The following is a 10,834-nucleotide window of genomic DNA, read 5'->3' as shown; positions in this document are numbered from 1 at the left end:
ATTAAAATTTTTCCCTGTGGTTGCTTTCTTTCAAAGTTAGATTTAGCATTAAAAAGTTCTATCGACGTTGAGTTTAATATAAAGGTAAATTTTTAAAGATATTTTTAGTTATAAGGGAAAAAAAGTGGCAACCCTTTGGGAATGTAACTGGTTTATGCTCAGACTCATCAAATTGGAAGTTCGACTTTTAGACAACCCAGTGGATTAAAAGCCAGGAGAGCTGGGTTTCCAGTTCCAGCGCTCATCGTAATGAGAGCCATCCCACTAGCAGTAAGTCTTCAGGCCTCATCCCTTTCCCCAAACTGAACCAAACCTCACCTTATCTCTGCAGCTAATGCCCCTGCCATGGGCCGCACAGCCCTGCTGTGCGCAACACAGGAGATATTTGGAGAAATTTGAAACAAACCCTCCAAGTGATTTTTATTCAGCCTGGAATAAAAGGGTAGCTGACCCAAGAGGCCCCAAGTTTTTGTTTGCTTATTTGTTTGTTTGTTTAAAGCAGGAACTTTAAGCAGGAAAGCCATAGATCCAAGTGATTCTGAGACGGCAAAGCCCTACATTACTCATCATCTCTTCTTCTGAAAGACAGATAAGAAGGTTAGGAAGGATCACATGCAAGTTACCATAAAATAGAAATTAAATCTATACTGATTTTTTTTTATCTTGTTGTCATAACGTTGAGTTTTTACCTGTTTACTTAAAAAAGCAAAGAGCATTGCTGTTTTGTTGAAAGATTTGTTGAACTAATCCCAAGGACTCTTGGCGTAGGATCTTGAGATTATGGGTATTTGTTATAGGAGCCGACACCGTCGTGCGCTTTTGATATAGAGGGTTCAGTTGCTTCTTAAAAAAGAAGAATTTTGAAGTATCAGTGATATATGTTAATGTAGACGTATCTTAAAGAAGATCTTGATGATTTATACTCATGACTTACAGCATATAGATATTAACAAACGTTATGTTACTTGAGCATCATTGCTCTTAAAGTCCACTGGTCATTTTCCTTCCTAGATCTTCCCCATATCCCTTCCCCCAATATCACCCTCTCTCCCGACCCTTCCCCATTTCTCCTCTTCTCCAGATACCAGGGTCCCCAGGCTCCATCTGCCAGGAAGAAATTGAAATTTTCTGGTTCTTAATCATTCAGTGTAATCTAACTCGGCCACCTTCTCCCAGGCAAGAGAGGCACACATGCAAAAAGCAACCTGCTGTCATTGGGCACATCTTCTGCACTCCAAGGAGTGCAGATGGAAACCAGAGGGCATTGAGAAGTAGGTTTGGCCCTTGTGGTTCCTCTAAGCAAACCTTGGTGGCTTGGGCTGCGGGATGGTCTACTATGGCTTCCTATATCTTGGTCACCCAAATGACCAAACTTTGGGCACCCTCCCTGCATCAGACTTGACATCGCGCTATAGAGGATCTGGTCACACAGAGGTCACTTTGGCCCATGCAGAGATGGAGTCAAGCAAAGTGCAACGAGGTCTGAGTGCTATGATCAGGTAAGTGCCTTGTGACTGGAAAGCAGAAGGCCCTCTGACTTGTATATGTAATAGTAGAGGGCATCAATACTTTCCTTTTTTGTTTTTCTTTAATTTATTTCTTTAATTTTTTTTTTTTTTTATTTTTTTTTTTTTTTTTTTTTTTTTTTTTTTTTTTTTGGCTGCATTGGGTCTTCGTTGCTGCGCGTGGGCTTCCTCTAGTTGGCGGCGAGCGGAAGCTACTCTTCATTGCGGTGCGCGGGCTTCTCATTGCAGTGGCTTCTCTTGTTGCAGAGCACAGGCTCTAGGCACGCGGGCTTCAGTAGTTGTAGCTCGCGGGCTCTAGAGCGCAGGCTCAGTAGTTGTGGCACACGGGCTTAGTTGCTCCACGGCATATGGGATCTTCTCGGATCAGGGCTCGAACCCATGACCCCCGCGTTGGCAGGAGGATTCTTAACCACTCCGCCACCAGGGAAGCCCAATACTTTTCTTATAATACAGAATAGTTCAAGGAGAAAATGAAATACTTATACAAAAGAAGTGAAACAGGATGAACAGATAAGGAAAATAAAATAGCAGTTGTTTTTCATAGGGGAAAAAAAAACATTTAGAAAGGCACACGAGCCGTGTAGAGTAGATGGTAATGGGCCGTATGGTGGGAGGGGAAGCTACTGCAGAAAGAAAGGAAAAGTCCCCAGGATTGAGGAGCAGAATCAAGAAGAGACGTCTCAGCATGCTCGGGAAGGACTGGATAGGTCGCCAGAGTTCGCGGTAGGGGAGGAGGTGGCAGAAGGGGGAACAAGGGCAGGGGAGAACCTGGCAGGAGTAGGAGTGGTTTGCATTCTTGGGACCATGGAGGTCAGGTCCACCAAAAGCAGACACAACTGGAGTTTGACCCAATGAAACACCGTGAATCAGAGTCTAAATTGGACCTGACTACGGGGCCCTCTCATTATGGAAATGGACCACAATGAGGGGAGCCGCAGAGATCCAAGTAAACAGTAATCACAGGCACTCGGCTGGGTCCAGTTCAGTCCACCAGGGGGCCCGTCTGGGGAGGTGTTCAGTAGTAGCCTGTCCCTCAGGTGAAGGAGGGGGAAGGATTTGACTTTTGTTTTTTAATTGAGGTATAGTTAATGTACAATGTTGTGTTATTTTCAGGTGTACAGCAAAGTGATTCAGTTATACATATTTTTTTTTCGGATTCTTTTCCATGACAGGTTTTTTACAAGAGATTGAATATAGTTCCCTGTGCTATACAGTAGGTGCTTGTTTGTCTATCTTATATATAGTAGTGTGTGTATGTTAATCCTAAACTCCTATTTATCTCCCACCACACCCTGCCCCGAGGATTCAACTGAGAGAGAGCCACTGGGTTCTGTTGATCTGCTCTTTGCAGACTCATGAGCTACAGGGATGCACATGCACGTGGTCCCACCTGTTCTAATCCCTGGCCTCACCATCTCAAGGGAAATGGGTTAAGGTCAAAATGCACGCTCCGGGGGGGGGGGGCCCAGGTGAAATTGTCCTGGGTCCAGAGCAATGCAGGCACGCCCCTCTCTCCTGTCACTGCGGAGGGCTGGTCCTAGCAGAGGGAGAGTTGATCCCAGGACATCCCCCTAAATGGTGGAAGCAGCTGCAAGTGACTTCATTCTTTTAGTCACACTCTCTTCCTTATAGTTATATGTACAGCCCAATCCATCCTCTCCTTGTAGCTCTGTTTTGACTTTCCAGAAATTCTCTGAACTCTGTATTCTCCTGTTAGGATGTTTTCTGTAAAGCATTCCAGTTACTTCAAGAGTAGATGAAACTGCCTTTCTCAAGCAGGAAAATCTTCTCACTGTTTTTCCTAAATTAGAAAGCTATTTACACCTCATTTATGGTGAGATAGGAGATCCCACAAAGCAAAGCAATTTTTTACTAAACATTATTTACCATTTTCGGTGACAATTCTGACATGCTGGGATAAGCACAATTTAAATGTATTCAGAGGCCATATTTAACACTAAGAAAATTGAAAACGTCTAAAAAGATCTCTTGAATATCCCCTCTTCATGTTCCACCTGGCATAGCAACCATTTACATTTGATTTTGTGTAACTGACAGATTCAGAGCACACTTGGCAGTCGTTGAGGTCTGCTTTTTCTATCCACACAGGCACCAGCATAGAGTGGTCAGGATTCTGTACACATCAGTGTTCAGAGTGTGTTACAAAGAGTGTTTGTGCACAGCCTTCTAATAGGTAAAGAGAGCGTGGTTTTGAAAGCATTCAAAAAGTTACAATCCATTACACATACACACACACACGCAGGCACACACTCACACACACGCACACACACACAAAACACCCGGTTAGAACCAATAAGCAATTCAGCAAAGTTGCCAGATATGAAGTCAACAGGCAAAATTCAGTTGCATCTCTATGTATTAACACAAGTGTTCTCACCAAAAAAAATAAAAGGTAAAATATATGAGGTGATGAGTGTGTTATTTAACTCAATGGTGGGAATTCGTTCATAATGTATAAATATATTAAATCATTTCATTGTACCCTTTAAATATCTTACCATTTTTATTTGCCAATTATACCTCAGTAAAGCTTAAAAATCAAAAATAAAGAGGAAGGAAACTCTTGACACATGCTACCACATGCGTGACCCTTAAGGCCATCATGCTAAGTGAAATGAACCCCGTCACAGAAGGACAAATACTGTATGATTCCATTTATATGAGATCCCTAGAGTATCAAATCATAGAGATAGAAAGTAGGATGGTGAGGGCTGGGGGCTGGGGAGAGGGAGATAGGGAGTTATTGTTTAATGAGGACAGTTTCAGTTTGGGAAGATGAAAGAGTTCTGGAGAGGATGGTAGTGATGGTTGCCCAACAATGTGAATGTAATTAATGCCATCGAACTCTACACTTAAAAATGGTTAAGATGATAAGATTTACGTTATGTGTATTTCATCACAATCAAAAATAAAAATAAGAGAATTCCCTGGCAGTTCAGTGGTTAAGACTCGGCACTTTCACTGCCGAGGGCTCGGGTTCAATCCTTCGTAGGGGAACAAAGACCCTGCAAGCTGTGCAGCGTGGTCAAAGAGAAAAATAAAATAAAATAAAATTTAAAAAGTTATATTCCTAGATAGATTCATTTGTGTCATATTTTAGATTGCACATGTAAGTGATATCATATGGTATTTGTCTTTCTCTTTCTGACTTACAACAAGGTCCTACTCCACAGCACAGGGAACTATATTCAGTATCCTATGATAAACCATAATGGAAAAGAAATTTTTAAAATGTATATGTGTGTATATATATATATATATGTATAACTGAATCACTTTGCTGTTTAGCAGAAATTAACACAACATTGTAGATCAACTACACTTCAACAAAAAAAAATGCAAAAAAGTTATATTCCTTCTAAACTAGACTTTGTCTGAAAGCATGTTAATAATCAAAGCAATAGGGACTTCCCTGGTGGTCCAGTGGTTAAGACTTCACCTTCCAATGCAGGGGGTGCGGGTTTGATCCCTGGTTGGGGAGCTAGGATCCCACATGCCTCACGGCCAAAAAAACCAAAATATAAAAAACAGAAGCAATATTGGAACAAATTCAATAAAGACTTTGAAAATGGTCCACATCAAAAAAATCTTTTTTTTAAAAAAATAAAAGCAATAAACAATAATGCAACACAATATGCTCCTGTTGTCACCCTTGAATTGAGGAGACTGAGGCCGACCAGCTGGTATTTCTGCACGTTGGAAGCTCTGGGAGAGCAGATTTTGACTCAACGCTATCATTAGTATACCAAAAAAAAAATGTCAAAATCAAGCACTAAAAGATTAATAATACAAATGATAAGCTATACCAAAACAAGGCAAAGAAATCAAGTTCCTTCAACATTATAGAATTTAAAGAGTGCAATAGTAGGGTGTAGTGATGCTGTCCAGGTTGTCACAGCACCTGGCCTGAGTCTCCAGGAATGAGTGAGACACCCAGGTGGGTTCCAACACTGGGAGCGTGTTTCTTTGCAGCCCTTGATGTGAGACCCAGAGCAGCTCCCTCCATCGACCACGAACTGAAGCAACACAAGGATAACAGCCTTGAAACCGTCACCTGAACATGCATCACTTACCACCCTCACTGTGCTCAGCACCTCACAGCACGGCCGGCACAGAAGAGCTGCCTGAAAAATCATTTTTGAATTGTTCAACAACACCGTGTGGTGAATGGCATTATTATTATCACGAGTTTACTATTATCACTAGTTTACGGACAAGAACTCTGGGACTCCGAGAGGTTAAGCTACGTGTCAAGGTCGTCATCCAGCAGTGGAGCCAGATGTTCTCGGCCTCAGACCCAGCTCTGTCCTTCTAAGGCTCCTCCAAAACTTTCCATTTCCCACACAACAGCCAGAGGGATCCTGTAAGGATGTCAGTTGGATCAAGTGACTCCCCTGCCCTCAAGCCTCCAAGGCTCCCCACCCCACTGGCCAGAAATAAAAAAAAGCATTAAGGGAACCCCAAGGAGAGCCTGGTTCGTGTTCCATTTGGTGGGGGCCTCGGAGAGAAGTGTCTTGATTGACACCTGAGAAATCTGAAGGGTGGGAGATGCAGAGGCCCTGCAGGTAGTGGAAGGGAGGAAGGGGTGGTCGTGTGGGAAGCCGGCACCCCCAAAGGGGCACGGATGCTTCCTGTGGGCCAGCCGTGGGCCACCTAAGAGAAAGCCGTTGTGGGTTAGATCTTGTCCAGGAGGGACACCTGGAAGAGCAAAGAGCCACAGGTCATGCCAGGCTCCTATGGCTCTGGGAGAAATGCAAACAGTGAACCAGAAGGAAGTGGTTACCTCCAATTAGTGAACTGCACGTGGGCGACACCTGCTCACGTGGGTGGGCAGAGGAAGGTCTCTGAGGCACTCGCACAAACGCCCATGAAATAAAGAGTCAGCCTTGAGCATCTGCCAGCACCAGAGAGCAAGAAGCCAACCCATGGCAGAACCAACCCAACCCTGATCATTCCTTGTCTTGTCTCCCCAGGACCCCAGGTGACCCCCAACCCTGCAGGTGTCAGAAACAAGGTTAGCCAGCTGGAGGGTTTGGGAAGAAATAGAACACTGGACAATGAGAGAAAGACCCTCTCCCATTAGCAAACTTCCCACCTGGTAGAGGAGAGACACCTCAGTTAAATCAAGTTTGAGTTTAGAAAATTGCAGGGCCCTAGAGACACTCTTTTCTGTATTGAGACGATTTGCATTACGTAAGTGACTTCCAAAACTCAGACAGCTGCTGGAGCTTTCACCCAGGCACCGAGAAAAACCAGTCCCACTGAATACATTTAAAAGAACAGTGACAGATAAAGTTATTTCACGATGGGAACTCATGAATCATGCATTCGATGCACAAGTTACAAGTGTTCAGAAAACAGAAATAAAACTTGGGAAAATTTGATGTCTCCTGAAATACCTCTCATTACTTTTTAAATATAGGGTACTTTTTCACATTATAAAAGTGGACTCATATGAGAATTTAGAAAATACATTAAAATATTAAAAGAAGACTTTAAAATACCCTCAATTTCCTATCCCTATTTTTTAAAGTATGAATAGAAAGTGCCCTTTCTCAGTGGGAAAAAAAAATGGCATTCCGATGTTCCAACTATTATCTTTAATGGTGTAATGATAGGTTTTCCCTTTTGGTGCCTGTTTGTGGAAGCGGACGGCTGTAATTTTGTCTCCCCAACTCACTGCCCCTGGCATCTCGACCACCTGTCTGCACTTTCCCGGAATCAACCTCCTCTGTCCATGAATCTGGTTACATCAGAGCTGCACGTGACGCCACTTTCTCTGTGGCTCTTCATGGTCTAAAGATGGAGCACCAACAAGCCAGGACAGTCAGAGGCCGTCCCTGTGAATTTGGCAGTAGAATAAACAGCTCTTTCCTCTTCTGCGAACTGGGAAACAGAGTGAGATAAGAGAGAAGCACTGAAAGCAACAGCTGGTGCTCAAGGGATGTAGATGAGGTGGGAGAGGCCTGATGGAGTTGGAGTCATCCCCAAGGTCCACGGGGCCTTTCTGTCTGTGGTTTCCATGTGACAGGCCCATATCTGAAAACTAAATTCCCCTTTCTTGCTAAAGCTTGTCATTTCTGTAATCTGAAAGTATCAATAAATACATTATTTAATATCTTTACATTTTCTTATTTTCCTTTTTTGAAAAGAAGCATGTATACTTGCTTAACTAAAATTTTCCGGGGACCTAAGACTGTCCTTATTTACATGTGGGATCTGTGTCTACTCTTAGGGACACAGAGGAAGCACACTGGATGCTTCCTTTCCATTCTGCCCCCAGTGTATGCATTTTGTCTATTCTTAAAATAAAAATAACAGTATGAAAAAAGGGAAGAAAAATCACAACATGACAGCTGAGGGACTGTGTGTGTGCATGTATGTGTGCATTCGTGTGTGTGATTGTGTGTACGTGTGTGGTTGTGTGTGTGTACATGTGTGCTTGTGTGTACATCTGTGTGCTCATGTGTGTACTATGTGATTGTGTGTGCATGTGTACGTGGGCGATCGTGTGTGTGTGTGCATGTGTATTGCACGTGTGTACTGTGTGGTTGTGTGTGTACTTGTGTTGCATGTGTGTGCGTGTGTGGTCATATGCACATGTGTATTGTGTATGTACATGTGTGTGGTTGTGTGTGTCTGTCTGCTCTCTCCCTGGTCACAGTTAAAGTCATCACCGACTTTCTTTTTTTTTTTTGGCGGTACGTGGGCCTCTCACTCTTGTGGCCTCTCCCGTTGCGGAGCACAGACTCTGGATGCGCAGGCTCAGCAGCCATGGCTCACGGGCCCAGCCACTCCGCGGCACGTGGGATCTTCCCGGACCGGGGCACGAACCCATGTCCCCTGCATCGGCAGGCGGACTCCCAACCACTGCGCCACCAGGGAAGCCCCACCGACTTCTTTTATGTCTAGTGGTGTCCGGGCTTTGGAGGTAAGCTGCTGGAGCCTTGTCCTTTCCTTTACATTTTCGTTGTCCATTTGCCAGCCAAGAGGAGTAGGGACAGGAAGTGTGGTCCAGCCCAGAGGCCCATATCTTGCTGGCTTTTTCTGGTAGTTACACTTGCAACTCTACGGTTTGCTCACTCCTGGGGCTGCCTGCCTCCCTGACCCCAGATCTGAGGGTCACTCCTCAGGGACATCTCGAGTGGATAGGAAGGGCACAGTTCCCATCCTGCACGTGTGACTCTCCTCGCCCACCAGCCACAGCTCTTGTTACACCAGCTGGACATTTGACCCAACTGGGTGGGTCAGGTGCCCTCTTTTGAAGACTCCAGATAGCTAGTTTAAGGCCCAGGAGCTGAGAGCCATCACCCAGAATCAAGCTGGTGAGACCACCTGTGTCGTGTGTGCATCACTTCAGAGAAAGCCACCTGCCTGTATATACAAAGAACGAGGCAGCTGAGCCGAAAAAGCAGAGAAGAGACTCTGGGCTCCGCAGAGGTGGGACCCGTAACCTTACAAGCTCTTGCGTGAGTTCGTGAGGGCTGCAGTAACAAAGAACCACAGGCCAGGGGCATTAAACAACAGATACTTATTTCTCACAGTTCTGGAGGCTGGAAGCCCGAGATCAAGCCGTCAACAGGTTGGTTCCTTCTGAGGCCTCTCTACTTGGCATGCAGACGGCCATCTCCTCCCTGTGTCCTCACGTGGTCCTCCCGCTGTGCCTGTCTGTGTTCTCATCTCCTCTTATAGAGACGCCAATCATATTGGGTTAGGGTCCACCCGCATGACCTCATTTACCTTAATTGCCTCTTTAAAGGCCCTGTCTCCAAATGCAGTCACCTTCTGAGGTGCTGGGGGTTAGGACTTCAACACATGGATGCACTGGCGGGTGTGGGGAGACACAATTCAACCCAGAACACTCCATCTGACTTTCCAGCTCCTGACTGTAGCGCCTCTTGGGGCCTGTACATCCTTTGCTTGGGACACAAGGTAACAAATTCTAACTTTTGACCTGTGATAATTGGAGCAGATTTCGACTCCTTCTGATCACATAATTCCTGACAAAAATAATTAGTCTTGTACAGCAAAAACTGCTCTGTGGTTTTCCATAATGGGAGGACCAGAAATGTGACTACTGCCTTCATACATGAATTTTTTTTTTTTAAATTAATTTACTTATTTATCTTATTTTTTTTGTTGCATTGGGTCTTCGTTGCTGCGCGCGGGCTTTCTCTAGTCGCAGCGAGCGGGGGCTACTCTTCGTTGCAGTGTGCAGGCTTCTCGTTGCAGTGGCTTCTCTTGTTGCAGAGCACAGGCTCTAGGTGTGCGGGCTTCAGTAGTTGTGGCACACTGTGGCATGCAGGCTCAGTAGTGTGGCTTGTGGGCTCTAGAGTGCGGGCTCAGTAGTTGTGGCGCGTGGGCTTAGTTGCTCCACGGCATGTGGGATCTTCCTGGACCAGGGCTCGAACGTGTGTCCCCTGCATTGGCAGGCAGATTCTTAACCACTGCACCACCAGGGAAGTCCCCCTACATGAATTTTAAATAGCAACAATTTCCAAGTTCCTCTCTCGGTTCTGATTTTGAACTGAGCGCCAACTTCTTGAAGCATCTTCCAGCTGAAATCTACCTTTGGTCCTCCATCAAAGACGCCAAATCCAAGGTGCTGTCATGAGTGTTCCTGCATCTTCACAGACACTTGGAAGTTACCCTCTGGTTCTCACTTTCTGAATTTGGGGATGTTAGATGCACTGTCCTGGTTAGAATTTTGACTTCCTCAAGGAAAAATAGAGGATAGTTTTTGGATAGAGGAGCGTAAGGGGGTTCTAGGGATTTCAGGGTTGATCAAAGAAATAGACATGACCACCAGGTGGCAGTAGTACACACAGGCTTCTCAGGTGGGCTTTGACAGGTTTGCACCCCGGGAAGTCCCTCTGGGCTGGGACCATCCAGAGACTTCTGTGCAGGAGCCACAGCGTGGAAGAGGAGGACGGCAAGGGACCTCCCCCAGGGATACAGGGCTCACATGGTAGGTGATGTCTCTGTGCAGTCTGTGGATCAGAGAGCTCCAAAGGGCACAGCAGCTTGGGGTCTTTATAACTCCTAGAAGCTTTATCTTTCTAGTTAGCAGATGTTAGGCACAGTTTCTCAGGGTATGCAAAGCATGCAAGCTCTAAATGGCTAAAAATCTGCTTATTGGGGGTATGTTTAAAACAACTGAATGTATAAAAAATATTTTTAACAGCCTAAAATTTAACTTTATGTATACATTTTTAGGGCTTCCCTGGTGGCGCCGTCGTTGGGGGTCCACCTGCCGATGCGGGGGGCGCGGGTTTGTGCCCCGGTCA

The sequence above is a fragment of the Lipotes vexillifer genome, unplaced genomic scaffold (assembly GCF_000442215.2).
Source record: "Lipotes vexillifer unplaced genomic scaffold, Lipotes_vexillifer_v1.1 scaffold447, whole genome shotgun sequence".
Classification (NCBI taxonomy): Eukaryota; Metazoa; Chordata; class Mammalia; order Artiodactyla; family Lipotidae; genus Lipotes; species Lipotes vexillifer.
The sequence above is the reverse complement of the archived record's forward strand: the minus strand, read 5'-3'. Positions refer to the sequence as shown.